Genomic DNA, 27156 nt, shown 5'->3' with positions numbered 1-27156 from the left:
CGGTTCTGCGTGGACTACAGGCGACTCAACGAGAAGACCACCACCGATGCCTACCCGATGCCCAGGGTAGACGAACTACTAGATCGTATAGCCAGGGGACGTTATTTAACTACAATAGACCTGTGTAAAGGTTATTGGCAGATCCCCCTGGCCGAGGATGCTATCCCCAAGTCGGCATTTGTTACCCCATTTGGCCTGTACCAGTCTAAGGTCATGCCATTTGGAATGAAAAATGCCCCGGCGACCTTCCAACGTATGGTGGATAGGCTCCTCGATGGCTTCCAGGATTTTGCATGTGCATATCTGGATGACATTGCGATCTACAGTGGGTCTTGGGAGGAGCACCTGGTTCACGTAGGAGTGGTTCTGGACAAAATTCGGGCCGCAGGCCTGACCTTGAAACCAGACAAGTGCCATCTAGGGATGGCGGAGGTGCAGTACCTGGGGCACCGAGTGGGGTGTGGGAACCAGAGACCCGAGCCAGCCAAGGTAGAGGCAGTAGCTAACTGGCCCACGCCCCGTACTAAGACCCAGGTATTGGCCTTCTTGGGAACTGCAGGGTACTACCGACGTTTTGTCCCTAATTATAGTGCTATCGCCAAACCCCTGACTGACCTGACGAAAAAGAATTTACCTAGGCAAGTCCTCTGGTCTCCAGCTTGTGAATCCGCGTTTCTAGCCCTCAAGCAAGCACTTGTAAATGCCCCTGTCTTGGCTGCCCCAGTACCTAACAGGCGTTTTCTTGTCCACACAGATGCTTCCATGTTTGGACTGGGGGCGGTGCTGAGCCAAGTTGGGGAGGATGGAGGAGAACACCCTGTCGCATACCTGAGTAGAAAACTATTACCCCGGGAAGTGAGCTATGCGGCAGTGGAGAAGGAGTGTTTGGCCCTGGTCTGGGCCCTTAAAAAGCTGAACCCTTACTTATACGGACAGGAATTTTCACTGGTCACCGACCAAAACCCATTGGTCTGGCTTAACCGGGTCTCCGGAGATAATGGCAGGTTGTTGCGGTGGAGCTTAGCCCTACAACCTTACAACTTCACCATCAGCTACCGACCCAGGAAGCAAAATGGCAATGCTGATGGGTTGTCCCGGCAAACCGACGCCTTCCCGGGCTTCTAGTGCAATGTTGATGGGTTATCCAGTATTGGAAGAATGGACCCATGGACTAACTGCGGAGTCAACCCGTCTGGGGTCCCCTCCTCTGTTAGTCCCCTGCCGAAAGGGGAGATGTGTGACAGTGGGGTCACTTTGGACACAGGGTGAATAAAAGAAACCCCCGATATGGTCTGTGATAGCCATATTCAAGGCTGTATAATTCATTGTGTATAAATTGGATGTATACTGTATGTGGGGGTTAAGTGTCATTGCTGTGAGGAATTTAGTTGTTTTGCATTTCTATTGTTCATTTAAGTCTATCCTTGTGTGTATTGTAAAGTGCCAGACAGACTGGCTGCTAACCCTTTGTGAAAAGATGTGTATTGGGTGGGATCGTTTGAAGCCTAGCAGACGTCTTGGGATGTGTGGGTGGAGCTGGGCTATTGTTCATGTTAAAGCATGTGCCTTGAATTGTGTATAAAAATACAATGTTGGTTTTTAATAAATTCATTCCTACTACAGCAGAGACAGAGTGTGTCTCGTCTTTTTGCCAGAGGGATCGGCTCCTATAGGAAAGGGTCGTTTAGCTGTGGATATTGGTACCGAGTGGATGTGTGTCTCGGAGAGGGAACATCGTAAACGGCGTTAACCCCCTTTATATTAGGGGAGCCGTTACAAGTTCCATAGACGGTTTCCCCTCAAGCCGGAGGCCCTCCGAGGGAGAGGGGTCATTGGGGGGGGGGGGGGTACTGTCAGGGCTGACTTAGCCCTTCCTCCTCTGGGCTGGCCACTCAGCTGTCAGCTAATTGCCAGCTCTCTTCTCTTTCCACAGTTACCAGCTGTTCCCGATGATGCTCGTCTGACCTGCCTATTTAAAGCCTTGCAGCTCACTTTTTCCTTTGCCTTCGCGTTGGTCACATCACAAGGAACCATCTCCTGCTGTTTGTTTCAAGACTGGCTTGCTGACATCCCTCCTGGCTTCTTATCCTGCTTGCAGTTGCTCTCCTTGGGCCCCTGACTTCTGGCCTGGCTGATTACCCGATCTGGTTAATGAACTTTTGACTCGCTGACTACCCGATCTGGCTACTGGACTCTGGCTTTGCTTGACTACGCTTTTTTCTATTTACCTTTTTATTTTTATTAATAAACAAGTGTGATTTGATTGTACTTCTGTCTCAGTCTGTTTCATGGTTTCTGACAGTTTGTCAAAGAAGCCGCCGTGTGAGTTATAATCAAATTCTGACATCACTTTTAGCTGGACTGACCATACCATCCAGATGGATTGTTCTTGATATATATACATTTTCTTTGTAGATAGTTGGATTGTGCCTTCTCCTGAAGAAGTGATATTTCACAAAACGCTTAGGATATTGTGCTGCAATCCTTCTTTTTTTTATTATATATTATGGATTGGTTTTGATTTTATTCATTTATGTCTATTTTAATACTGCTGTGATTACTGATTCAGTGAACTGTTGTATCATGTTTCAACATTAGCTTAACTGTCGATGGATAATTTAATTAAAACTGTACTTTATGTACTCATACCTCTGCATACGTATTGATACTATGTTTATGCTCACTACATCAGCTGTTGGGTACACGCCTCATTCAAAGTCCCAAACTCTCTTCCCTTTATACAATTGAATAGGGATGGAGGCACATGTCTATGTGGGCCTCAATTAAAGTCTCAAACTTTTTCTTATGCATAAAGACTTGGATGAGTATGTTTGGGGTGGAGGAACTTGACTGGCATGCATAGAGTCTTGACCTCATCCCGATGGAACACCTTTGTGATAAATTAGAGTGGAGACTGCAAGCCAGGCCTTCTAATCCAACATCAGTGCCTGACCTCACAAATACTCTTCTGGAAGAATGGTCAAACATTTACATAGACATTCCTAAACCTTGCAGAGAGCCTTTCCAGAAGAGGTGAAGCTGTTATAGCTGCAAAGGGTGGGCCAACTCAATATTGAACCCTACGGATTAAAGTAAATTTGCGTGTAAAGGCAGGTGTCCCAATACTTTTGACAATATAGTGTATGTGCAAAAAAAATAGGCTATGAGGTGGGACTTAAATTATTATTATTGACTTGAACATTTTTTAAGCAAGGGGTAGTGAAAATTTCATTTTATTTTTTTGTAAACTGTAAAATCTTCCTAATTAGTTATTATCACATATCCTGCTTCTGTGTTTGGGTTTTGACATCTTTAGATTATTCCTTTCTTTTAAAATTGATCCCAATTGGAAGTGCCATGCACTTGCAACATATGTTGATTCAGAATCCTGACATAAGCACACATGAAGCTCCGGGATGGATTATGTGGCAGCAGGGCTGGACTGGGACAGAAATTTGGCCCTGGACTTCATTCAGACCGGCCCACTTTAATTTTGCAAACACGCACAAAAACAGTATGTAAACTATACACAATTGCGTAAAAAAATAAGATAAAATTATTCATCAGTTACCGTGGCCAGTGCCATTAAATTATTCATCAGTTACCGTGACCAGTGCCATTAAACTATTCATCAGTTACCGTGACCAGTGCCATTAAATTATTCATCAGTTACCATGACCAGTGGCATTAAACTATTCATCAGTTACCGTGACCAGTGCCATTAAATTATTCATCAGTTACCGTGACCAGTGCCATTAAATTATTCATCAGTTACCGTGACCAGTGCCATTAAATCATTCATCAGTTACCGTGGCCAGTGCCAATAAATTATTCATCAGTTACCATGACCAGTGCCATTAAATTATTCATCAGTTACCATGGCCAGTGGCAGTACATTTACCCCTCCCCCCTCCCCCCACCATGCTGTATATTACAGAAATCACAGACACTAACATTAACAGTCAGACTCTCAATTTATTATTAATCATGCTGCCATGCAGCCTGCATCCCATATAGCATCCGATTAGCTTATTATTTAGTGCTTACTTGAATTACACTGATCGACTTTTCTTTGTCCCCTGACCCTGTCTGTGCTGCTGTCTGGGTGAGTGGACTTGCTGCAAGGAATTTTCAGGTTCCTCCTCGGCAGCGCTGGCTCCTCTTGGTTGCAGTCACAAGCAGCTAAGCTTGGGCAGCAGCTTACTATGCTCCGGCTCCTCCCACGTCCCCGGGCTGCCTCCGCCCTCCGGCCGTGAGTGACGTCATGGCGCCGGGACAAGGAGGCAGCCTGTAATGTTATGGGAGTAAATGGCAGCGTCACGAGGGGGTGGTGCTTGTGTGCCGAGTGCAGGAGCTGAGCTGCTGCCGCCGCCGCCGCCAGCCTTATTGTAACACAGGACAGACATGGAGAGTGTAGTGATTCAAACACATACCACACTGTCTGACAACCGGCCCACTGAGCCAATCGGCCCACCGGGAAACTCCTGGTAGTCCCGATGGCCAGTACAGGCCTGTGTGGCAGTGAGGTGACACCAGTATCACAATCACTGCATTATTATAGATTTGTTACCTAGCAGGGAGCTCTGTACCATGTGGGACACCAGAGGAGTAAAATATCAGTACCAGGTATGCATATGTGTGTTTGGGGCAGTGGCAATGCCAGAAAAATAAGTTAACACTGTAATGAGAAGTTAAAAAGGTTTGCTACTATTGCCTTACAAATGTATAAATGTGGAAGCTTTACTATTATTATTAGTATTAGTCGTATATATTTTTGCTGGCTGTGTTTTGGTGTAGCATCCCAGTACAGTACAAATGTTTCCATTTATGAAAGAAAGGTGTGAACAGATCTAATATTTTGCTTCTCATTCTAGGAAGTGTCTGGGTGTTTAGAATCTACCAAGTCAGCCCTAGAGCCTGCGATAGTACAGTTTATAATGTTGCATTTGGAATCCTGATCGCTGAATACGTCTTTTTATGTCTTGCTGTATTCCTGATCTGCCTGTGCACGTGCTGTGGTTGCTGCCTAGAATTGAGGGTAAGGATTAAAATAACAACGCACATAAAATGCATAAGGATATATTGTGAGATGTGGGAATGGTTAAATTAAATTGATAATGGACCATGGCCTAACAGATTCTGATAGGAAACAATGAAGAAATCTGAGATTTTGTACAAATTGTATTCACTGACAGTACACATTGTCCCCATTTTCCTTCTACATATCCCCCCCCCCCAGTGTACATTCTGTCTCCCCCTACACACTACTCCCCCTCTGTTCACATTTCCAATCTCCCTGTACACATTGCCCACTTTTCCCCTGCACACCCTGTCAATCCTGCCCCCTCTGTACAAATTCCCTCAACCCAGCCCCCACACACATTGCCCCCTACCCCATAGACATTGATCCCCTCTGTGTAAAACTGACCACATGTACATTTCCCCCCTGCACACATTGGGGGGGGGGGGTTAAGGTTGATAGAAGGGAGGGATTCCCATTGCTTCAAAACATCACTATTTTCACTCCTCTTCCAGCTATGGGGAACATTTTTCCTGTCACACTATTCTTCCAGCCCTGCAGAACATCACTCCTGTCACCCCTCTCTTATCCTTGCAGAACATCTCTACTGCTATTCCTCCCCGCAGAACATCACTCCTGTCACCCCTCTCCCATCCTTGCAGAACATCTCTACTGCTATTCCTCACCACAGAACATCACCCCAGTCACCTCTCTCCCATCCTTGCAGAACATCTCCACTGCTATTCCTCACCGCAGAACATCACTCCTGTAACCCCTCTCCCATCCTTGCAGAACATCTCTACTGCTATTCCTCACTGCAGAACATCGTTCCTGTCTAGAGGTCGACCGATATGGGTTTTTCTCTGGCCGATGCCGATATTTAGAAATCATGGCGGCCGATAGCCGATATATGATGCCGATTTTTTTTTTGGGCCGATATGTTAGGCCGATTTTATTTTATTTATTAAATTTTTTTCCTTTTTTATTTATTATTTTTATTTTTTTAATCCCCCTTGATCTAACACACCTTTCCCACTGGGGCGTTTTTCAGGCGCTTTTGGGCTAAAAATAGCGCCTGTAAAGTGCCTGCAAAATGGCTCCCCTGCAGTCTGTGTGAAAGACAGAGTGCTTTCACACGGAGGTGATGCGCTGGCAGGATCTTAAAAAAAAAAGTCCTGCAAGCAGGACGTTTGGAGTGGTGTATACCGCTCCTCCACCACTCCTGCCCATTGATATGAATGGGCACCACTGCCTAAGCGCATGCAATGCGATTTGGTAGCAGTGCTTCATGGGCGCATTTAACCTCTTCCTTGGCCGCTAGCTGGGTTATATGTGCCCCACTAGCAGCCAAATAGCACCGCTAAAATGATGGTAAAGAGCCACTAAAACTTGCGTTTTACCATCAACGCCTGCCCGCTCCAGTGTGAAAGCAGTCTTCATAAGTGATACAGAAAATTTCTTACATTTAAACATTTATTAAACAAAAAAAACCTCCAATCAGTTTACTTGTATGCATGATTTAGATTAAAAAAAAAAACTATATATTAAATAAAAACAGGTAGTCAAAATTTTTGGACGAAAAAAAAAAATGGGCTAACTTTACTGTTTTTATTTTATTTTTAATTTTTAAATAGTGTATTTTTTTCCCCAAAAAATGCATTTGAAAGACCTCTGTGCAAATGCCGTGTGACATAAAATATTGCAACAACCGCTATTTTATTCCCTAGGATCTCTGCTAAAAAAATATATATAATTTTTGGGGGGTCTAAGTGATTTTCTGGCAGAAAATACAGGATTTTTACTTGTAAGCAACAAGTGTCAGAAAAGATTTAGTCTTTAAATGGTTAAACTGAGAACTTCTACACACAGAGATGATTTCATTCATTGAAGTGTAAACATTGTATCTTTCTGTTCTTTTCTTGGCAGCCTGCCCAGAGAGGAGGAAAGTGTTGCTATGATGACTCAGGCAACTTACACTGACTTCTATACAGAAGTCATTTCAAAGTCCCGCGGCAGTTCTAAATCGGCTTTTTATCAGCACAATCGGCCGATGCCGATTATTTAAAAAACGGCAAATATCGGCCGGCCGATATATCGGTCGACCTCTATTCCTGTCACCCCTCTCCCATCCTTGCAGAACATCTCCACTGCTATTCCTCACCACAGAACATCACTCCTGTCACCCCTCTCCCATCCTTGCAGAACATCTCTACTGCTATTCCTCACCGCAGAACATCACTCCTGTCACCGTTTTCCCAGCCCTGTAGAACATAATGTAAATGCTTTTTGGCAAGAATTTGCAGGTAAATACTTTTATCTGTAGGAAGTGATGTACCTAGAAAATATTGCAGAACCAACAATTAAAAAATATGAGAAGTAAAGTAGGAAAAATTTGAGGACTTTATTAATGTGCAGCTAGAGGAATATACAAATTATACAAATAGACTTTGTTGGAGATGTGCTGAAGTAATAAGAAGTGCGTCCATTAGTAAACTCTGCTCATGTTTTCAAATATATTATATTGTGATGATATGGGGTATTTTAGCTCATTGGTAGCTCCAAACAGAGAGTCCACTCCATTCAACGCCTCAAAGTCTGTTTTAGTGCTTTTTCTGACCACTTTTTTTTAAACTAAAGTAAAAGTTCACATCAGAATAGTATCCCTCGCAGGGGTTGTCACCATTATGTGATAAACAAACAGTACTCCACCTTGTGGCTCTTCCCTGTAGTATCTCAGCTTAGGCCTCCTGCCTTGCAGACCATCAAACACACAGTCCCAGTGTTTGTGCACTAAACGCTGAACCTTCCTCAACTCTGACTGTTTCTCCTGCAGCTCCCTGCTGCTACATCCTTACAGGCTAAGACTTTCACTGTCCCAGCATGGACAGTATGGAGTAACGTGATCCACACAGCTCCTTTGTACAGATTGACCCCCTCGGGAGGGTTGGGCCACTAACCTCTAATCATACTGCATATGTAGCACACTCCTTGAGGGGATGATGATGAATTTGGTCCTATCTTCCATTTTTAGCGCACACAGCCAGGCACACAGCATTTTTTACATTCATTCACTGGCTCAGGAAATAGTCTAGGGGTGTTTTTAGTTTTTTTTCTGTTTAATGGGAGTGCCAGAAAATTTAGAAAGCAATAAAAAAAGGGTACCTACATCCTATTAAAGTGGAAAGTTTGGTGGTTGAGGCTGTTGGACTTTAATGTTACCATAATGATTAAGATACACAATTATGTAAAACAAAATACATTTTATTAAATTAATATAGACATGTTAAAACATACATATTTCTAAAATTGTATCTCTGTCTGTTCAATCAAAAGAGGGGGGTAGAGCTTCAAAGAGTGGCAATACCAGTTCACCCTGTGTTAATTAAATTGGCATGCTCGGCATGTTTTGCGGATATTCGCCGCTTCTTCAGGAACTTTGTATTGCATAGTGTGAACAGAGACAATATATAATACTACAGAGATAAAAGAAAAAGATAGCAGATTAATCCTGATACAGACAATAAAACAAAAATAGTGGCAAAGTATGGCGTCCCTTCCAGAGAGTAATCATAACTAGTGATGGACGAACTTCCGACGGGACGTTTCGTGAACGCGGCCGATAGTTAGCGAACCGGAACATTCGCGGCGGGCCCCATTGACTTCATTGGGAGGCGAATTTCGCAAACCTACAGGTCAAATTTGCAGCCACAAAATAATTAATAGCTGTGCAAACATAGTCCCACCACATGGCCAATGACATAACACATGTATGAGGTGAATCTGGGATCGACAACTACAAGCATTCTTTTTTTATATGGGAAATTGTTGTGACAATTCAGGACTGTGGAGCGCATGAAGGCAATGGAGGAGAGGGAAGGTCAGGGTAGGCAAAGAAGAGGGTGCAGGAGATGATCACCAGCAGCGTGACATACAGCAATGAAACCTGCACCGTGATAGAGTCATCTGACACCAGCACCGTGATAGAGAGCACTGACATCAGCAGCGTGACATACAGCAATGACACCTGCACCGTGATAGAGTGATCTGACAACAGCACCGTGATAGAGAGCACTGACATCAGCAGCGTGACATAAAGCACTAACACCAGCACCGTGATATACAGCACTGACAGCAGCACCATGATAGAGAGCACTGACATCAGCAGCGTGACATAAAGCACTAACACCAGCACCGTGAAATACAGCACTGACAGTAGCACCATGATAGAGAGCACTGACATCAGCAGCATGACATAAAGCACTAACACCAGCACCGTAAAATACAGCACTGACAGCAGCATCGTGATAGAGAGTACTGACATCAGCACCGTGATATACAGCACTGACACCTGCACCGTAAGCAGCCCCAGGAGGAAGTCAGCATAGCACAGGGATGGTGGGAGCCCCTCATAATGAGCATAGCACAGGGATGGTGGGAGCCCCTCATAATAAGCAACACCAGGAGGAAGTCAGCACAGCACAGGGATGGTGGGAGCCCCTCATAATGAACATAGCACAGGGATGGTGGGAGCACCTCAAAATATGCACAGCAGAGGTACAGCCCCAGGAGGAAGTCAGCACAGCACAGGGATGGTGGGAGCCCCTCATAATATGCACAGCAGAGGTACAGCCCCAGGAGGATGTCAGCACAGCACAGGGATGATGGGAGCCCCTCATAATAAGCAGCCCCAGTAGAAATATGACACCGCTCAACCTCTTCAAAGAGGAGGGTACAGGCATATAGTACGGTGTGCTTTTTTTGGACAAGGAAGTGAGCCAAATGAAGAAAGAAGGTCTCTGTGCTCGATTAAAAAAGTTGTTTATAGACATATACTGTACATGGTCTACTGGTCACATGTGTTGAATTCCTCCGAGATCCATGCCTCATTCATTTTTAGAAATGTGAGGTAGTTAACACTGTCGTGAGCTAGGCAAATACGCTTATCGGTCACGATCCCCCCTGTTGCGCTGAACGTCCTTTCGGAAAGGACACTGGACGAGGGGCAAGCCAACAGTTCGATTGCAAATTGGGCAAGCTCTGGCCAGAGGTCAAGCCTGCCCACCCAGTAGTCCAGGGGTTCATCACTCCTCAGAGCGTCCACATCGGCCGTTAACCCGATGTAGTCGGACACCTGACGGTCTAGGCGTTCCCTGATGCTGGATCCGGATGACACCTGTCGATGGGTCAGCTGAAAAAATGATCTCATATCCGAAGTCACCAACACATCTTCAAACCGGCCTCTTCTTGCAGGCGCTGTTGGATTGGTACCCGCAACTCCTTCTCTGGGAGTGGGAATTGCTCCTCTGCCAGCGCACACAAAGGCAGAATGCAGCATTTCTCGAAGCAAGGCCTGGAAGTGCTCCATTCTGCCAGCCCTCTGTGACGGCGGTAACATTTCCGCCATTTTGTGTTTGTACCTGGGGTCTAAGTATGTTGCCACCCAGTACTTGTCCTTGACCCTTATGCTTTTTATACGGGGGTCCCTATTAAAACACTGGAGCATGAAGGCCCCCATTTGCACTAAACTGGAAGCGGTGTGGTGGCCTGGCTCATGCTCATCATCCAGGATAATGTCGTCCTCCTCATTCTCCTCTCCCCATCCACGCACAACAGGGATCCCAGAAAGGTTTAAAGCATGCTCTTCTTGCTCCTCCTCATCCGCCCCGGCACCATCCTCCTCTGACTCCTCTTCAGACTCCTGTTGTTCACTTGTCTTAGATAGAGTAGCCCCCCCTGGGAATTCATCCAGCATTGCGACTTCCTCATCTTCCCGCTCCTGCTCCTCCACAGCTTGATCAATGACACAACGCAATGCACGCTCCATAAAGAAGGCATAAGGTACCATGTCACTGATGGCGCCATGGCTGCGACTGACCAGTTTGGTGATCTCCTCAAATGGGCGCAGAGTTCATACAGGTAGACGTTAACTGCACGTTTCTGCTGGAGCAGCCTATCAAGCATATAGAAGGTTGAGTTCCATCGCGTCGGGCAATCGCAAATAAGACGTCTGACCGGCAGATTGTGTCGCCGCTGAATGTCAGCAAGGTGAGCCATGGCCGTGTAAGATCTTCTGAAATGGGCCGAGATTTTCCCTGCCTGCCGCAAGATGTCCTGGACCCCAGGGTATTTGACAAGGAATCGCTGCCCGACCAAGTTTAAGATGTGTGCCATGCATGGCACGTGCATGATTTTGCCCTGTTTCAATGCGCTAAGCAGATTGGCACCGTTGTCACACACCACTTTACCAACTGTCAAATTGAGCGGTGTTAGCCACTGATCTGCCTGTGAACGCAAAGCTGAAAGGAGTGCCGGGCCAGTGTGGCTCTTGTCTTCCAGGCACAACAGACGCAGCACGGCATGGCAACGTCTCACCTGGCATGTCGAATAGGTTCTGGGGAGCTTGGGCGGCGCAGCGGAAGAGACGCTAGCAGCAGAAAAGGAGGAGTCAGCCGAGGAGAAGAGGGAGGAGGATGGAGGAGGAGGAGAAGAAGAGTCAGGCCTGCATGCAATCCGTGGCGGTAAAACCAAATCTACACGGGTGCCACGGGTTACATGCTTGACGGCCGTCAGAAGGTTCACCCAGTGGGCAGTAAAAGTAAAAGTGATATACCTTCCCTGCCCGTGTTTGCTAGACCACGTGTCTGTGGTCATATGTATCTTGGCACTGACACTGTGTGCCAGAGATACATTCACTTGCCGCTGAACATGGCCATATAGCTCTGGGATGCCCTTCTCTGAGAAATACTTCCTTCCTGGGACCTTCCATTGTGGTGTTCCAATGGCTACAAATTTTCGAAAGGCCTCCGAGTCCAGTTTATATGGCAGTAGTTGGTGGGCTATGAGTTCTGACAAGCCAGTCGTCAACCGTTGGGCAATAGGGTTATCCGGCGTCATCATTTTTTTACGCTCGAACATTAGGCCCACGGAAGCCTGCCTTTTTGTAGAAAAACGTGAGCTTGGCGTGATGGAAGGTGGAGTGGAGGACAATTGTGAGGAGAGAGGAGAAGGAGAAATAGAAGACGAGGCTGGACGGTGAGAGCCTGTGGCTTTGTGTGTTCCGTTGCTCCCACTCGGCTTGGTGATGGCTGCTCATGTGCCTTCTTAAGGCGGTCGTCCCTAGGTGAGTGTTGGGCTTACCGCGACTAATGCGTTGACTGCAAAGATTGCAGATGGCAACGCTATTGTCAGCAGCGGACACGTTAAAAAAAGCCCACGCTGCGGAGCCATGTGCTGGTGTCCTGGGAGTGCCAGATGTGACCGTACATGGTTGATGACTCGCTCCTGATACATTTGCAGTCTGCTTTGTCCCTCCTGTGCAATGTAAGTTATTCCTGCTTCTCCTCCCTATCTGCTGGTCCATATCTCCCTCTGAACTCCCCTCCTCTTCCTCTCTTGTGGGCACCCACGTGACATCACTAGACACGTCATCATAAACGTCACCTTCCCCACCGCTATAAGTAGACATCTCGGAGTAGGCAGCAACACCATGGACCAACCTCCTCCTTGGGCTGATCTGGGTACTATCGTCAGACTGCTGAGAAGCGGTTGTTGCTACCTCCTCTTCCTGATCCAATACCAAGAGTGGCTGCGCACCAGAAATGTCTTGATATGGATCGGAAAATAATTCCTGTGACTCAAGCGGAAGGTATGTGGTGGTGGTGGTGGTGGTGTTGTTGGTGGTAGTGTCTTTGGGGGTGCACATAACAGAGAGTGAAGAAGAGGGTGCAGATCGAGAGGATGAGGAGGGTGCAGAAGAGTAAGGCTGAGTGAGCCACTCAACCAAGTCTGGTGCGTCCTTTAAAGTAATTGAACGCACCTTCTGCAACTTCCCACTTTGGCTCAAGCCTGTTGCTCCTGCCCTACCCCTACCACCCCTGCGGAAGGGCCTGCCTCTTCCTCTGCCTGTCATTTTTTAAATGACCCTGTGACAAAACTCTCAGTCCCTATACCGATGAAGGACTGCTGCAGTATAGGGCAGCGGTCAGCAGTAGTGCACCTCAACCCTATGTATTGTGGACCTATACCAGTCCTTATAGAATAGCAGACTGTACCTTACTCAACCCTATGTACTGTAGCACCCTAGACAGACCAAGTTACCAGTCCTTATAAGGACCTTTGTGGAATAAGTAGGTTGTGTGTGAGTGATTAGCAGACTGTACGTCAGTCCCTATACCGATGAAGGACTGCTGCAGTATAGGGCAGCGGTCAGCAGTAGTGCACCTCAACCCTATGTATTGTGGACCTATACCAGTCCTTATAGAATAGCAGACTGTACCTCACTCAACCCTATGTACTGTAGCACCCTAGACAGACCAAGTTACCAGTCCTTATAAGGACCTTTGTGGAACAAGTAGGTTGTGTGTGAGTGATTAGCAGACTGTACGTCAGTCCCTATACCGAAGAAGGACTGCTGCAGTATAGGGCAGCGGTCAGCAGTAGTGCACCTCAACCCTATGTATTGTGGACCTATACCAGTCCTTATAGAATAGCAGACTGTACCTCACTCAACCCTATGTACCGTAGCACCCTACACCAGGTTATTACCAGTCCTTATAAGGACCTTTGTGGAACAATTAGGTTGTGTGTGAGTGATTAGCAGACTGCAGCAGAAGGGCAGCAGTCAAGTATAAAATTCTTTCTATATTTGGAAGAAAGAATATTATACGTGTACAAGCCTATTACCATACCAGTCCTGAAAAGAACCTTTTCTGGAACTAATAGTAACAGCTACTGATTAAACTGACCCTCACTGCCTCACACACTGCTTCCTGCCTGTCCCTATATAAACTGACAAAACAGAGGCTACTGGAACAATAACTGGAATAGCACTTTTGTGGACCTGATAGTAACAGCTAATGACTAAACTGGCTGTCCCTGCAGCACACACCGTCCTGTCCCTTTCTCTAAACTGACAAAAGACACTCAGGCTGCTGCAACAATCACTAGCACAGCACTGCCTATCCTGAACTACACCTAACACCTATACCAGTCCTGAAAAGAACTTTTGTGTACCAAATAGCTAGCGATTTGGGTCACTGCAATCTCTCCCTGCTCCACACAGCAACCTCTCCCTATAGTGACAGAAGAAAGAATGTAAAATGGCTGCCGGATCGGGTCTATTTATAAGTTAGGGGGAATGTCCAAGTGTCCATGTGCTGTAATGTCTCAATTGGCTGTCCTGTACCCCATGATGGATGCGTCATCATAGGTCAAAGTTCTTTTACACAGTAAACACGGAAGTCCGCCGGGGCGAACGGCGCCAATAGTCCGCCGGGCGAACGGCGCCAATAGTCCGCCGAACGGGCGGACCGCGAACAGCCGAAATTCGCCGCAAAACGACCGCCGGGGCAAACCGTTCGGCCATCACTAATCACAACCCTTACCAAAGGTAGCAACACAGGCTGCAATTCAAAAGTAGTGGATCTGTTCCGGCAGACAGAGGAAAATCAGCTGGGAGTCTATTATAAAATAAAGACATTATGAGTTTAGTCTGTAGGGATGAGCTTCGTGTTCGAGTCGAACATACGTTCGACTTGAACATCGGCTGTTGGCACGTTCGGCGAATACCGAACGTTATGGACCGTTCGTGCCAAATTCGGGTGGCGCTCACGGCCCACAATGCACTGCGCCATCGCAGTGCATTGCTGGCTCATGATTGGCCAAGCATGCACTGTGACCCCGCATGCTTGGCCAATCACAGCGCCGGCAGCAAGGAGAGCCATGATTGGCCACAGGCAGGATGCCTTTGGCCAATCATAGCTCAGGCTGTGTAGTACACGCCCCACACTATATAAGGCCGCCAGTGCGGCGGCCTTGTGTAGTATGTTGGCGTTTGTAAGAGTTAGTGGATGTTCTCTGTGTACCTTCAACACAGTATACACCTTTCGTTTTCGGCTGTTCTTGCTCTTCTGTAATTGAGCTTTTAGCAATCTGCAGGAGTTTGTGGGTGTTGTCTGCATGCCCTGACCGCAGTATACACCATTATATTCACCTATATAGCTAGCTATATTGCTCTTCTGAAATAGAGCTTGCAGTCAGTTGTAGGAGATTGTGCGTGTTGTCTGCGTGCCCTGAGCGCACTATACACCATTATATTCATCTATATAGCTAGCTATATTGCTCTTCTTTAATAAAGCTTGCAGTCAGTTGTAGGAGATTGTGCGTGTTGTCTACGTGCCCTGACCGCACTATACACCATTATATCCACCTATATAGCTATCTATATTACTCTTCTGTAATAGAGGTTGCAGTCAGTTGTAGGAGATTGTGTGTGTTGTCTGCCTGCCCTCAGCGCACTATACACCATTATATCCACCTATATAGCTAGCTATATTGCTCTTCTGTAATAGAGCTTGCAGTCATTTGTAGGAGATTGTGCGTGCTGTCTGCGTGCCCTGTATACACCGTTATATCCACCTATATAGCTCTTCTCTAATTGAGCCATCTGCAGGAGTTAGTGGCTGTTGTGTGCCTCCAGCACAATATACACTACCCAATTGCTGGTTTTCCCATCTCCCTTCAGGCCATTACCATGTCTGGAAGGCCAACAAGAAGAGGCAGACAAGCGCGAGCCGATAAAAGAGGGCAAGCAGGCTCTGTGTCTAGAGACAACAGTGCTGGTCGTGGACACGGTGCATCGTCATCATCAGCACGTGCCCATGGGACATGCTTGTCCTTCTTTTCGGCAGCTGGACGTGTTGAGCCGCATCATGCCGAAGACTTGGTAGAGTGGATGACCAAGCCCTCTTCATCCCTCATCCTCTCTCACCCAGGCTCAGGGTACTAGCAAAGCAGCTGCCAACGCATTGTCTTCTCTCCTCTCAATGTCATCATCAGTGACTCCTTCCCTAGACCCAGCACGTCCTCCTGAGGAGTCCCCTGAACTCTTTAAGCACAGTGTTGGGTATATGCTCCAGGAGGATGCCCAGTGTTTTGTAGGCTCTGATGATGATACTCCGCTAGAGGAAGGCAGTAGCATGAGCACAGAGAGAGGGGATGCTCAAGAAGGACAGCAATCTGGCAGTCATGTTCCACAAGCTGCAGCATACTGCCAGGTTTTCTCCAGCGATGAAGAGGGAAGGGATGATGAGGGCACTGACTCCACGTGGGTGCCTGGTAGGAGAGAGGAGGAGGAGGCACATGTCTAACGAGGCATGATGCCCTCCGGGGACCAGCTTAGGGGCAGCACACCGACTGAATCACACCGCAGAGCTCCGCTTGTGCAGGGCGCTGCCTCTGTGCGTTATTCTAAAAATTCTTTGGTGTGGGCCTTTTTTGAGACGAGTGCATCAGATCGCACCACTGCTATTTGCAACATATGTCTCAAGCGTATCTCGCGTGGCCAAAACATCAGTCGCTTGGGCACCACATGCATGACCAGACATATGTTGACCTGCCATGCAGCTCGTTGGCAAGCGTACCTGAAAGACCCACACCAAAGAACAAATCGGACCTCTCCTTGCTCCTCATCAGCTGGGATCTCCAACCCCACTAGAACTTCAGTTCTCTCTGAAACCTGCTCTGAGAGGAATGAAGGTGTAGAATTAGGTGTGTCACAGCCAAGTGCTTCCGGGCACTCTGCTAGCAGTACACCCACGTCCGATTATAGCAGGCAAACTTCCCTGCCCCAGCTGCTAGACCATTGAAAGAAGTTCACTCCCAGCCATCCACATGCCCAGCGGTTGAATGCTAGCTTGGCTAAATTGCTAGCACTTCAACTGCTGCCTTTTCAGTTGGTAGACTCGGCCCCCTTCCGTGAGTTTGTACAATGTGCGGTTCCTCAGTGGCAGGTCCCCAAATGCCACTTTTTCTCACGGAAGGCGATTCTACCGGCATCTCTACCGGCATGTGGAAGGCAATGTCCTTACCTTGCTGGACAGGGCGGTCAGCAGTAAGGTGCCCATTACCGCTGACTCATGGTCCAGCAGGCATGGACAGGGACGTTACCTGTCTTTCACGGCCCATTGGGTCACTCTTCTGACAGGTGGGAAGGATGCAGGACAAGGTGCAGTAGTGTTGGAGGTTGTTCTGCCACCACGCCTCCAAAATGCTACTACTGGTTGTGACACACCTCTCTCCTCCACCCCCTCCTCTTCTTCTTCCTCCATGGCCTCTTCTAGTGCTCTGTCCTCAGAACCAGCGGTGCTCCGTAGGCGTTCAAGGGGCTATGCAAGTACGCAGGCAAAATGATGCCATGCCGTGCTTGCGCTGGTTTGTTTGGGGGACAGGAGCCACACTGGGGCAGATATTTTGTCAACTCTGCAGGGGTAGGCCGAGAGGTGGTTGACACCACGCCAGCTTAAGCCAGGAATGGTGGTTTGCGACAATGGCACCATCCTCCTCTCCACCCTCCGACAGGGACAACTGACCCATGTGCCCTGTGTGGCTCACGTCCTCAACCTGGTGGTGCAGCAGTTCTTGGGCAGGTACCCGGGCTTACAGGATGTCCTGAAGCAGGCCAGGAAAGTCTGTGTGCATTTCCGCCGATCATTTAATGCCTGTGCTCGGCTGGCTGAGCTCCAAAAGGAGTTGAACCTGCCCAAGAACCGCCTTATATGTGACATGCCCACCAGGTGGAACTCACCGTTGGCCATGATGCAGCGGCTGCACACACAGCAGAGAGCCATCAATGAGTACCTGTGCAACTACGGCACCAGGACAGGTTCAGGAGAGCTCGTTTTTTTTCACCACGCCAGTGGGGCATGATCAGGGATGCATGCACGGTCCTGTCCCCGTTTGAGGAGGCCACAAGGATGGTGAGCAGTGACAGTGCATGCATCAGTGGCACTGTACCTCTTGTCCACCTGTTGGAACATACGCTACGTGGAATAATGGACAGGGCACTTGAGGCTGAACAGAGGCAGGAAGAGGAGGACTTCCTTGCCTCTCAAGGCCCCTTTTATCCAGACAGTGTTACTGCTGTCCCACCCATCACACAGGAAGAGGACGTGGAGGAGAAGGAGGATGATTGTGTCAGCATGGAGGTGGAGGCTGGCACTTAGCATCAGCAGCAGCAGTCTTGTAGGGATGACTTACAGTCCCAAGAAACCCGTGGACTTGTACGTGGCTGGGAGGAGGTAGCTGCGGATCATGTTGTCCTTAGTGACCCAGAAGACTCCGGACTGAATGCCTCAGCTAACCTACGCTGCATGGCCTCACTGATCCTGCAAAGCCTGCGGAAGGATCCTCGTATTCTTCGGATCAAGGAGAGGGACCATTACTGGCTGGCCATGCTCCTTGATCCACGGTACAAGGGTAAGGTTGCTGACCTTATCTTGCCGTCGCAGAGGGAGCAGAGGATGAGACATCTCCGGGAGGCCTTGCAGAAAGGTCTGTGCAAGGCGTTCCCAGAGACTGGGAGGTTACAAACTCCTGGTCCTGGACAACGTGTTGCTGAGACATCGGTCAGAAGGAGGGGTGGAGAAGGGGGCCATCTGACCGATGCGTTCAGACAATTTTTTAGTCCGCAGCCCCAAGGTGTGATCGGTTCCAGCAACCATCGCCAGCGTCTGATTTACATGGTGCAGGAATACCTAGGGGCAAGGTCAGACTTGGACACCTTTCCCACCGAAAATCCTCTGGCATACTGGGTCTTGAGGATGGATCACTGGCCAGAGCTTGCACAGTATGCAATTGAGCTACTGGCCTGTCCTGCATCCAGCGTTCTTTCGGAACGCACCTTCAGTGCTGCTGGTGGCTTTGTTACCGATCACAGGGTGCGCCTGTCCACCGACTCGGTTGATCGACTGGCCTTCATAAAGATGAATCAGTCTTGGATCACCCACAGCTACCAAGCACCTGAAGCTGATGTAACCGAATAATTTTTTTTAAAATATCACATCCCTTCAAGACTGCCTATGCTGATACTGAGTGACTGTCCTGTTATGTTGACTGTATATCCTCTTCCTCCTCCGCTGATATGTTGGAAGAACATTTTTGGTTCTGGGTGATGCCACCAGCTCAATTTTTCAGCCCCTGTTTAACAGGGGCGTTTAATTACAATTTTTGATGCAATGCTTTGCAGCAAAGCTAATTTCTGCACTACAACTAGAGTATATGGGAGAGGTTGCAGTGTCGTAGCACCAGTGCCACCAGCCCAATTTTTCAGCCCCTGTTTAACAGGGTCATTTAATTACAATTTTTGATGCAATGCTTTGCAGCAGGGCTCATTCCTGCACTACAACTAGAGTATATGGGAGAGGTTGCAGTGTCGTGGCACCAGCACCAGTGCCTAAGGCCCAATTTTTCAGCCCCTGTTTAACAGGGGCGTTTAATTACAATTTTTTATGCAATGCTTTGCAGCAGGGCTCATTCCTGCACCACAACTAGAGTATATGGGAGAGGTTGCAGTGTCGTGGCACCAGTGCCTAAGGCCCAATTTTTCAGCCCCTGTTTAACAGGGGCATGTAATTACAATTCTTAATATAATATTTCACAGCAGGGCCCATTCCTGTGCCCACCCAGAGTAACTGTGAGGACTTATAGTGTTGTGGCACCAGCACCAGCACCACAACCACCAAGGGCCCAATTTTTCTACCACTGTTCAACAATGGCATGTAATTACAATTCTTGATATAATCTTTCACAGCAGGATGCTCCAGCGCCCACCAAGAGTCACTTTGAGGGCTTACAATGTTGTGACAACACCTTGTTCCGCCATTTCTGCAGAGCATATAGGGCAGGCCCCTACTTTCAAACATCCAACTTACAAACGTCTCCTACTTGCAAATGGAAGGAGACAACAGAAAGTGAGATGAAAAAAGACAGACGGCAAAACAAATTATACAGGGGTGATAACCCTTCCCTATGTTTTCCAAAAAGCTTAAAAATTAATTTTTTGACTGGAGCTACACTTTAAAAATGTACCAGTTCAAAATTACAAACAGATTCTACTTAACACAACAAATCTACACAGTCCCTGTCTTGTTTGCACCGACTATATACTGCTGTTCTGAGTATATAGGGCCTGGGGGCCCCACGTCTTTCCTTTTTTTTAATATGGGTACAGGGTTCCCCTTAATATCCGTACAAGACCCAAAGGAGCTGGTAATGGGCAGGGGGGGCTACCCATGCTATTTTTCTCAATGATTTTCATCCATATTGCCGGAACCAGATATTAAATTAAAAACGCAAGCAGTTTAAAATGACTTTTTTTTCCGTTAAATGTAATTTTGTGCAGGGACTATTCTAAACACGGGAAACATGTGGCAGTTCACAGGCATACTATAGACACCCCCCAGGCACGATATTTAAAGGAATATTTCATTTTTTTTCACTTTAATCGTCATTAAAATCAGTGCTCCCACCAAAATGGCCATTTTTAAAAACATTTTAGGCATTGACCCATGTCCCCTGGGGCAGGAGCCAGGTCCCCAAACCCTTTTAGGACAGTATCTTGCATATTAGCTATTAAAATTAGCACTTTTTATTTGGAACGTTCGAGTCCCATAGACTTCAATGGGGTTCTAAAGTTCGTACGAATTTTTGGTCCATTCGAAAGTTCTGGTGCGAACCGAACCAGGGGGTGTTCGGCTCATCCCTATTAGTCTGGAACTATTTCTCATGGCTAAAAATCGCCATACCAGAATATGTGTAACCTGAGGAAACGACCAAAGGTTACTCTGATGAGAGATATCCACACATACTCAGATAGTGCAAGGCTTCTTTAGCTAGCCCAGAGTTTCTCTATGAATATATGAGTTTAACAAATGTCCAAAAGATGCTCTGATGACATATCCAACAAATGCTATTAGAGAAGGAGAGGGAAAAAGTATATGTCCCAGACCTCAGACATGGCTACTAGTGTAGCGGCCACAACCCATTGCAGGGTGGCCTTGATTTAATGGGCTTACCAGTTACCTTCTTGTGGCCTGCTCTTCCATGTCCAGGGGTTCCCAGGGTTGATACCCAATGACTTGAACACTGACACAGATGAAGTTCTCTTTAAAAGGTTTTGTTTTGCATCAAGAACCTTCAAATAACACAGTCTCTTATGGAACAGAGGGCACAGGTGAAGAACTCAGGCACCTTGAACTGCAGGTCTAGCAAAGTCTCTATTTCCAACCAGAGAGTAGCCACTCGCAGCTGGGTACTTCAAGGTTGAACAGATCTCTAGCCAGAGATCATGGCAGTCTGAACGTTGACTCAAACTTGATCAATCAACTAAGGGTGAACAGGAACCTTTTTCCGCTGTACCTGAAACGTTTCCCGTCTCCTCAATGGTACTGGAAAAGTGTGACTTCGCCAATGTCCTTCCCAACTCAGTAACCAGGCACTTCTCAGGATGCCACCTGCTGGCCCTCCTCCGAAGAGTCCTCCCCCGGTCACTTCCACGAGCTGTGGTGTCCCTCCAAGCCGAGAGCACACCTGGACACTTTGAATCCTCCCTCAGTTACTGCTCCTTGGACCAGCAGGTTCCGAGACTCGGGAACAGACGGATCCCCACCCCAGACCAGGCAGGTCCATCAGGGGCCACCAACAGGAACATGTTGCCCCTCATGGGGCTACCCCGGTCCTGGAACCCGAACAGACCACACAGGTCTCACAAACACCTCCCTCTGAACCACGTGACCCACACTGCTTAAGTACCCCCTTCCCAGACTCTTCAGCGGGCCCCGGCACTCCCACTGATTGGCTCAGAGAAGGCTGATACCCAAACATCCAACCAGACCTGGTTCTGGCCTGTCATGTGCACCTCACCGTCCACATGACCAGGCAGAACTTCTAAACACAGCCTGGCCAGACTGGTGTTAAGGCCCACCTACATAATTAACCCTCAGAACCTTTATTTTTCTGAGGCAAAAACTAAATTTACATGCGTATGACATTTTGTCCAAAATGTCATCCAATACACTAGTCTCTAAGAATATATATGTAAAACATAGGGATAGTAAGATGTCAACTCTACCTTGAATTCCGTCCCATTGCCAAAAATTACAGTGTCCTAAAACCGGACAAAGGCACACAAACATGAATGATAGCCGTGCAGTGCTTTGCCGGTCAGAGATCAAGAGCAAAGGTGGGGTATCTGCCACCATGCTCTCCCTGCGGATCCGCAAGACAGATGGGACAGACCAAAACACAGACCACAGCCCAGGAAGCTGCCCCAGGAATGGGCAGATTCCATGGCGGCCATGTTGGATAAAGGATAATCCAGCCAGAGTAAAAGCGGCGACACCTAGTGGCTAATGGCTACAGGAACTTGGATGAGGATAGGGAGTATGGGATACCCCTGGTAAACTGTAACTGGAGGAAATTTAGGGACTCATTAACTTCTGGCTGTGCCTTATGCTCAGCTGGCTGTGCTTGTGGTTGCTCTCCACACACTGCTGGCTGCACATGACTGTCCCACAGGATTACTTTTTCTTATAGTGACCTGTACTCCCTTAGAAGTCCTCAGTAAAAAAAGGGAGGGGGATCATTTACTCACTCAGCCACAGTTGGACTTCTTCCCACCAACTTCCCCCTGACTCTTTCCAGTGAGCCTCCTCCTGACCCAGCTCAATCCCTGAACAAATTCTCTCTAAGCATAGCTGGGACCTCAGGGGCTGAGCATCTGCACAGGGGTCTCCTCCTGCAGGACTGGACCCAGGAACACTGCACCCTGCTGCATAGTCCTAAGACTACTTATGGGTTCTCCCTCCACCTTATGGGCACACCTCCCCAGGGATTGGTTAACATCCCATAAATGTTCAGGCTGCCTGTCCTGCTCTTCCTCCAGCTATGCTTCTAGAAGCCTCTAGATCAATGTTTCTCGACTCCAGTCCTAAAGTACTCCCAATAGGTCATGTTTTCAGGATTTCCCTCAGATAAAACGGCTGTGGTAAATACTAAGGCAGTGAAACTGATCAAATCACCTGTGCAAAATAATGGTAGGTCTGAAAACATGACCTGTTGGGGGTACTTGAGAACTGGAGTTGAGAAACATTGCTCTGTTTACAGAGGAGCCAAACTAAATATTCTCAGCAGCCAATTCTAAACTAGAAGGGTGCTACATATATACCCTAAATTGCCAAAAGTATTGGGACACCTGCCTTTACAAGCACATGATTTTTAATGGCATCCCAGTCTAATGCCCTGTACACACGGTCGGACTTTCCAATGGAAAATGTGCGATTGGATTGTGTTGTCGGAAATTCCAATCATGTGTGGGCCCCATCGGACTTTTTCCATCGGAATTTCCAACACAAACTATGAGATCTGGATCTAAAAATTTCCAACAACAAAATCATCGTGTGTAGACAATTCCGACGGACAAAGGGCCACGCATGCTCAAAATAAATTACGAGACGAAAGCTATTGGCTACTGGCCTCTTTATAGTACAGTCGTAGATGTTGTACGTCACCTTGTTCTGAACGATCGGATGTTCCAACAACTTTGTACGACCGTGTGTATGCAAGACAAATTTGGGCCAAAATCCATCTGAAAAAATCTGACGGATTTTGTCGTCGGAATGTCCGACCGTGTGTTAAGGGCATTATCTGTAGGGTTCAAAATTGAGTTGGCCTACACTTTGCAGCTATAACCGCTTTAACTCCTCTGTACACAAGGTTTAGGAGTGTGTCTATTGGAATGCTTGACCATTCTTCAAGAAGCGCATCTCTGAGGTCAGGCACTAAGGTTGGACGAGAAGACCTGGTCTCCACTCTAATTCATCCCAAAGATGTTCTATCAGGTTGAGGTCAGGACTCGTTTCTCCACCCCAAACTCACTCTTACAGGTAAAGCTACTCTTTTAACCACTTCAGCCCTGGACCATTTGGCTGGCCAAAGACCAGAGCGTTTTTTGGCACTGCATCGCTTTAACTGACAAGTGCGCGGTCGTGCGACGTGGCTCCCAAACAAAATTGATGTCCTTTTTTTCTCCACAAATAGAGTTTTCTTTTGTTCATATTTGATCACCTCTGCATTTTTTATTTTTTGCGCTATAAACAAAAAAAAGGGCCAATTTTGAAAAAAAACGCAATATGCTTACTTTTTGCTATAATAAATATCCCCCAAAAATATATAAAAAAACTTTTTTTTTCCTCAGTTTAGGCCGATACTTATTCTTCTACATATTTTTGGTAAAAAAATTGTAATAAGCGTTTATTGATTGGTTTGCGCAAAAGTTATAGTGTCTACAAAGTAGGGGATAGCTTTATGGTATTTGTATTAATAATTATTTTTTTACTAGTAATGGTGGTGATCTGCAGTTTTTAGCGTGACTGTGATATTATAGCAACAGATTTGACACTTTTGGCGCTATTTTGGGACCATTCACATATATACAGCGATCAGTGCGATTAAAAATGCACTAATTACTGTGTAAATGTGACTGGTATGAAGGGGTTAACCAGTAGGGGGCGCTACAGGGGTTAAGTGTGTCCTAGGGATGTATTCTAACTGTAGGTGGGATGGGCTACGTGTGACACGACACTGATCACCGCTCCTGATCACAGGGAGCGGTGATCAGTGTCTGGTCACTAGGAAGAATGGGAAAAAGCTTGTTTGCATCAGCATTTCCCCGTTCTTCCTATCGCATCCCCACGGACATCGAGTCCACAGGACCCGCGATCACACTCGCAGAGCTCGCAGCTGCACGCACACGCCAACAATGCCGCGTCTTAAAGGGCAACGTACAGGTACGTTAATATGACTTTACGCGCCCTTCTGCACCCGTATATTGGCGTGAGCCAGTCTGCAAGGGGTTAAGTCATCCTAATCACTCTAGAGGCTAATGGTGGGAAACAGGGCTGACCATTATAAGCACACCTGTCTGTGGTAAATGGTTTGTCTCAACCCTCTAACTGCTACACTTGCAGGACAGCTTATTCTGTTGAAAAATAACAGACTCACTGGCTAGATCACAAGGTGAAAAAAAAGGAAAGAAAGCCAAAAAAGAAAACAAATGCAGTCATCACATCTAAGCCCCTGTACACACGGTCGGAGATTTCCACAACCAAATCCGTCGGATTTTGCCCGTCGGATTTTGCCCATCGGATTTTGTCCGTCGGATCTTGTCCGAAAGTGTTGCATTGGGTCCAACGGAGATTCGGACGGAATAAATCCGATGCATACCACACACAGTCGGATTATCTGACGACACGGTCCGATAAGACGCATTCCGACTGATTCTCCGACCGTGTGTACGCGGCATAAGAGTTGGTAAGCTGCAGTATAATTGTCAAGGTCAGGGGTCAGGTTTGGAGACCAGTGGCTATAGCAGTAGACAGGCTCCCACTGACCAGCAGGAGAAGTAAAGCAGCAGGTCACCCTGGTAGATGGCACAAACTCACCTGTGGTGCCGAGTCTAAGCACTAACTGATGTTCCCAGAGCTTCTGACGTTGAAGATGGGCTTTGCTGCATGTTAGTAGCAGGTCATGGTCCTCAAGATCCCCCCACCAGCAGGTGAGCAAGCTGGGGTTCAGTAGCAGATATAGGATGTAGGGATTAAGCAGACTTTAGTAAACAAGACAATACAGGCAGTCCCCTACTTACAAACATCTGATTTACAAACGACTCCTACTTACAAACGGAGGGAGACAACAGGAAGTGAGATGAAATCTACTCCTAGGAAGGCAAATTAACTCCTGTAAGGCCTCTTTCACACGGGGTGGATCAGTGATGATCCGCCCCGTGGATATCCGTTTGCTCAGCGGGTATCGCTCCATTGATCCCCGCTGAGCAGGCAGAGAACAGGTCCATCTCTGCACACTGTCGTCATCCGATCTGATGACGGATGGAAAAGTAGGTTTTTCCTCCATCACACTTTTTCGGATTGGTGCGGCGTGGATGTCAGCGGACATGTCACCGCTGACATCTGACGCTCCACAGACCTCTATGTAGCATCCATTCAGGTCTGCCTGGAAAACTGACAGGCGGACCTGAACAGATCGGAAACAGATGTGAAAGAGGCCTAAGCTCTTGTACACACGGTCGGACATTCCGACGGAAAATGTCCGATCGGACTGTGTTGTCGTATAATCCGATCGTGTGTGGGCTCCATCGGACTGTTTCCATCAGAATATCCGACCGACACAGTTTTAGAGCTGGGCTATAAAATTTTCCGACAACATGATCCGATCGGACTTTGTCCGATCGTTTGTAGAGAATTTTGATCGGACAAAGTGCCACGCATGCTCAGATCAAATTATGAGACCAAAGCTATTGGCTACTAGCCTGAACGTAGTCCCGCCGTAATGAAATAACATCATTGTGTTACGAACGATCGGATATTCCGACAACTTTGTCCGACTGTGTGTATGCAACACCAGTTTCGGACAAAATCCGTCAGACAAAATCCGACGTATTTTGTTGATGGAATGTCCGACCGTGTGTACAAGGGCTAAGAGTTATTATGGGAAAAAGATGTCTCCACTGATGCTTTATCACCAAGGCTTGTTTCCACAACAAGCCAAAATTATAAAAAATCCAATTGTCATTGGGACAGAAAGTAAAATCTTCTGAACAGGAGCACAGACAGCAAAACAAACATTACAGGGATGGTAACCCTTCCTTATGCTATCCAAAAAGCTTAAAAATCATTTTTTTGGCTGGAGCTACCCTTAAAAAATTTACCTGTTCCAACTTACAAAGAGATTCAACTTAAGAACAAACCTACAGACCCGATCTTGTTTGTAACCCGTGAACCGCCTGTAGTCAGTAACAAGTGGTAGCAGAGATACGGACAGCAACAGGGGTAACAAGATCTAGATATTGGCTGAAGAGAGCACAATAATATGGCAAATAGGAAGTGAAAAGGAATGGCTAAAACAGGAAGTTCAAGGGAGGAGAAAAGGATTCAAGGTTCAACAGAAACAAGGTTCAAGGAATTTCATGGAATTTCATGGAAGTTCATGGAACTTCCATGAAGTTCATGGAAGTTCATGGAATTATCTAGGGAGCTGTCCAGAATCCCAGGTGGTTCAACAAGGAGAGATATTGCCAGACACGGTCAAAGGTTCAGACCCGGGTCCACGGCCGGTCTGGGATTAAAAACCAGCCCTGGAAATAATTTCATACCAGCCTCATAGCATTATTATACAAGCCCAATGGCATAACATAATTTTTTCTTGTTCATGAAAGGGAAAACCATGCATTTTAAAGCGCATTTGAAAAGTGTATTATATATTATATATATTTTTTATATATATAT

General features: G+C 47.0%; 1 long non-coding RNA gene across 1 annotated transcript in view; it reads left to right on the top strand.

Annotated features, from left to right (window-relative positions):
* Window positions 1–27156, top strand: part of LOC143933547 (uncharacterized) — a 74806-nt gene that overhangs the window by 39142 nt on the left and 8508 nt on the right. The window contains exon 2 of the long non-coding RNA XR_013263124.1: window positions 4875–5038. This is a non-coding gene — a long non-coding RNA (uncharacterized LOC143933547). The remainder of the gene's footprint in view (window positions 1–4874; window positions 5039–27156) is intronic.

The sequence above is a fragment of the Lithobates pipiens genome, unplaced genomic scaffold (assembly GCF_037356315.1).
Source record: "Lithobates pipiens isolate NorthernLeopardFrog02 unplaced genomic scaffold, aLitPip1_a1.2 Scaffold_10, whole genome shotgun sequence".
Classification (NCBI taxonomy): domain Eukaryota; kingdom Metazoa; phylum Chordata; class Amphibia; order Anura; family Ranidae; genus Lithobates; species Lithobates pipiens.
Note: the sequence above shows the minus strand (reverse complement) of the source record. Positions and strands in the feature narration are given on the sequence as shown.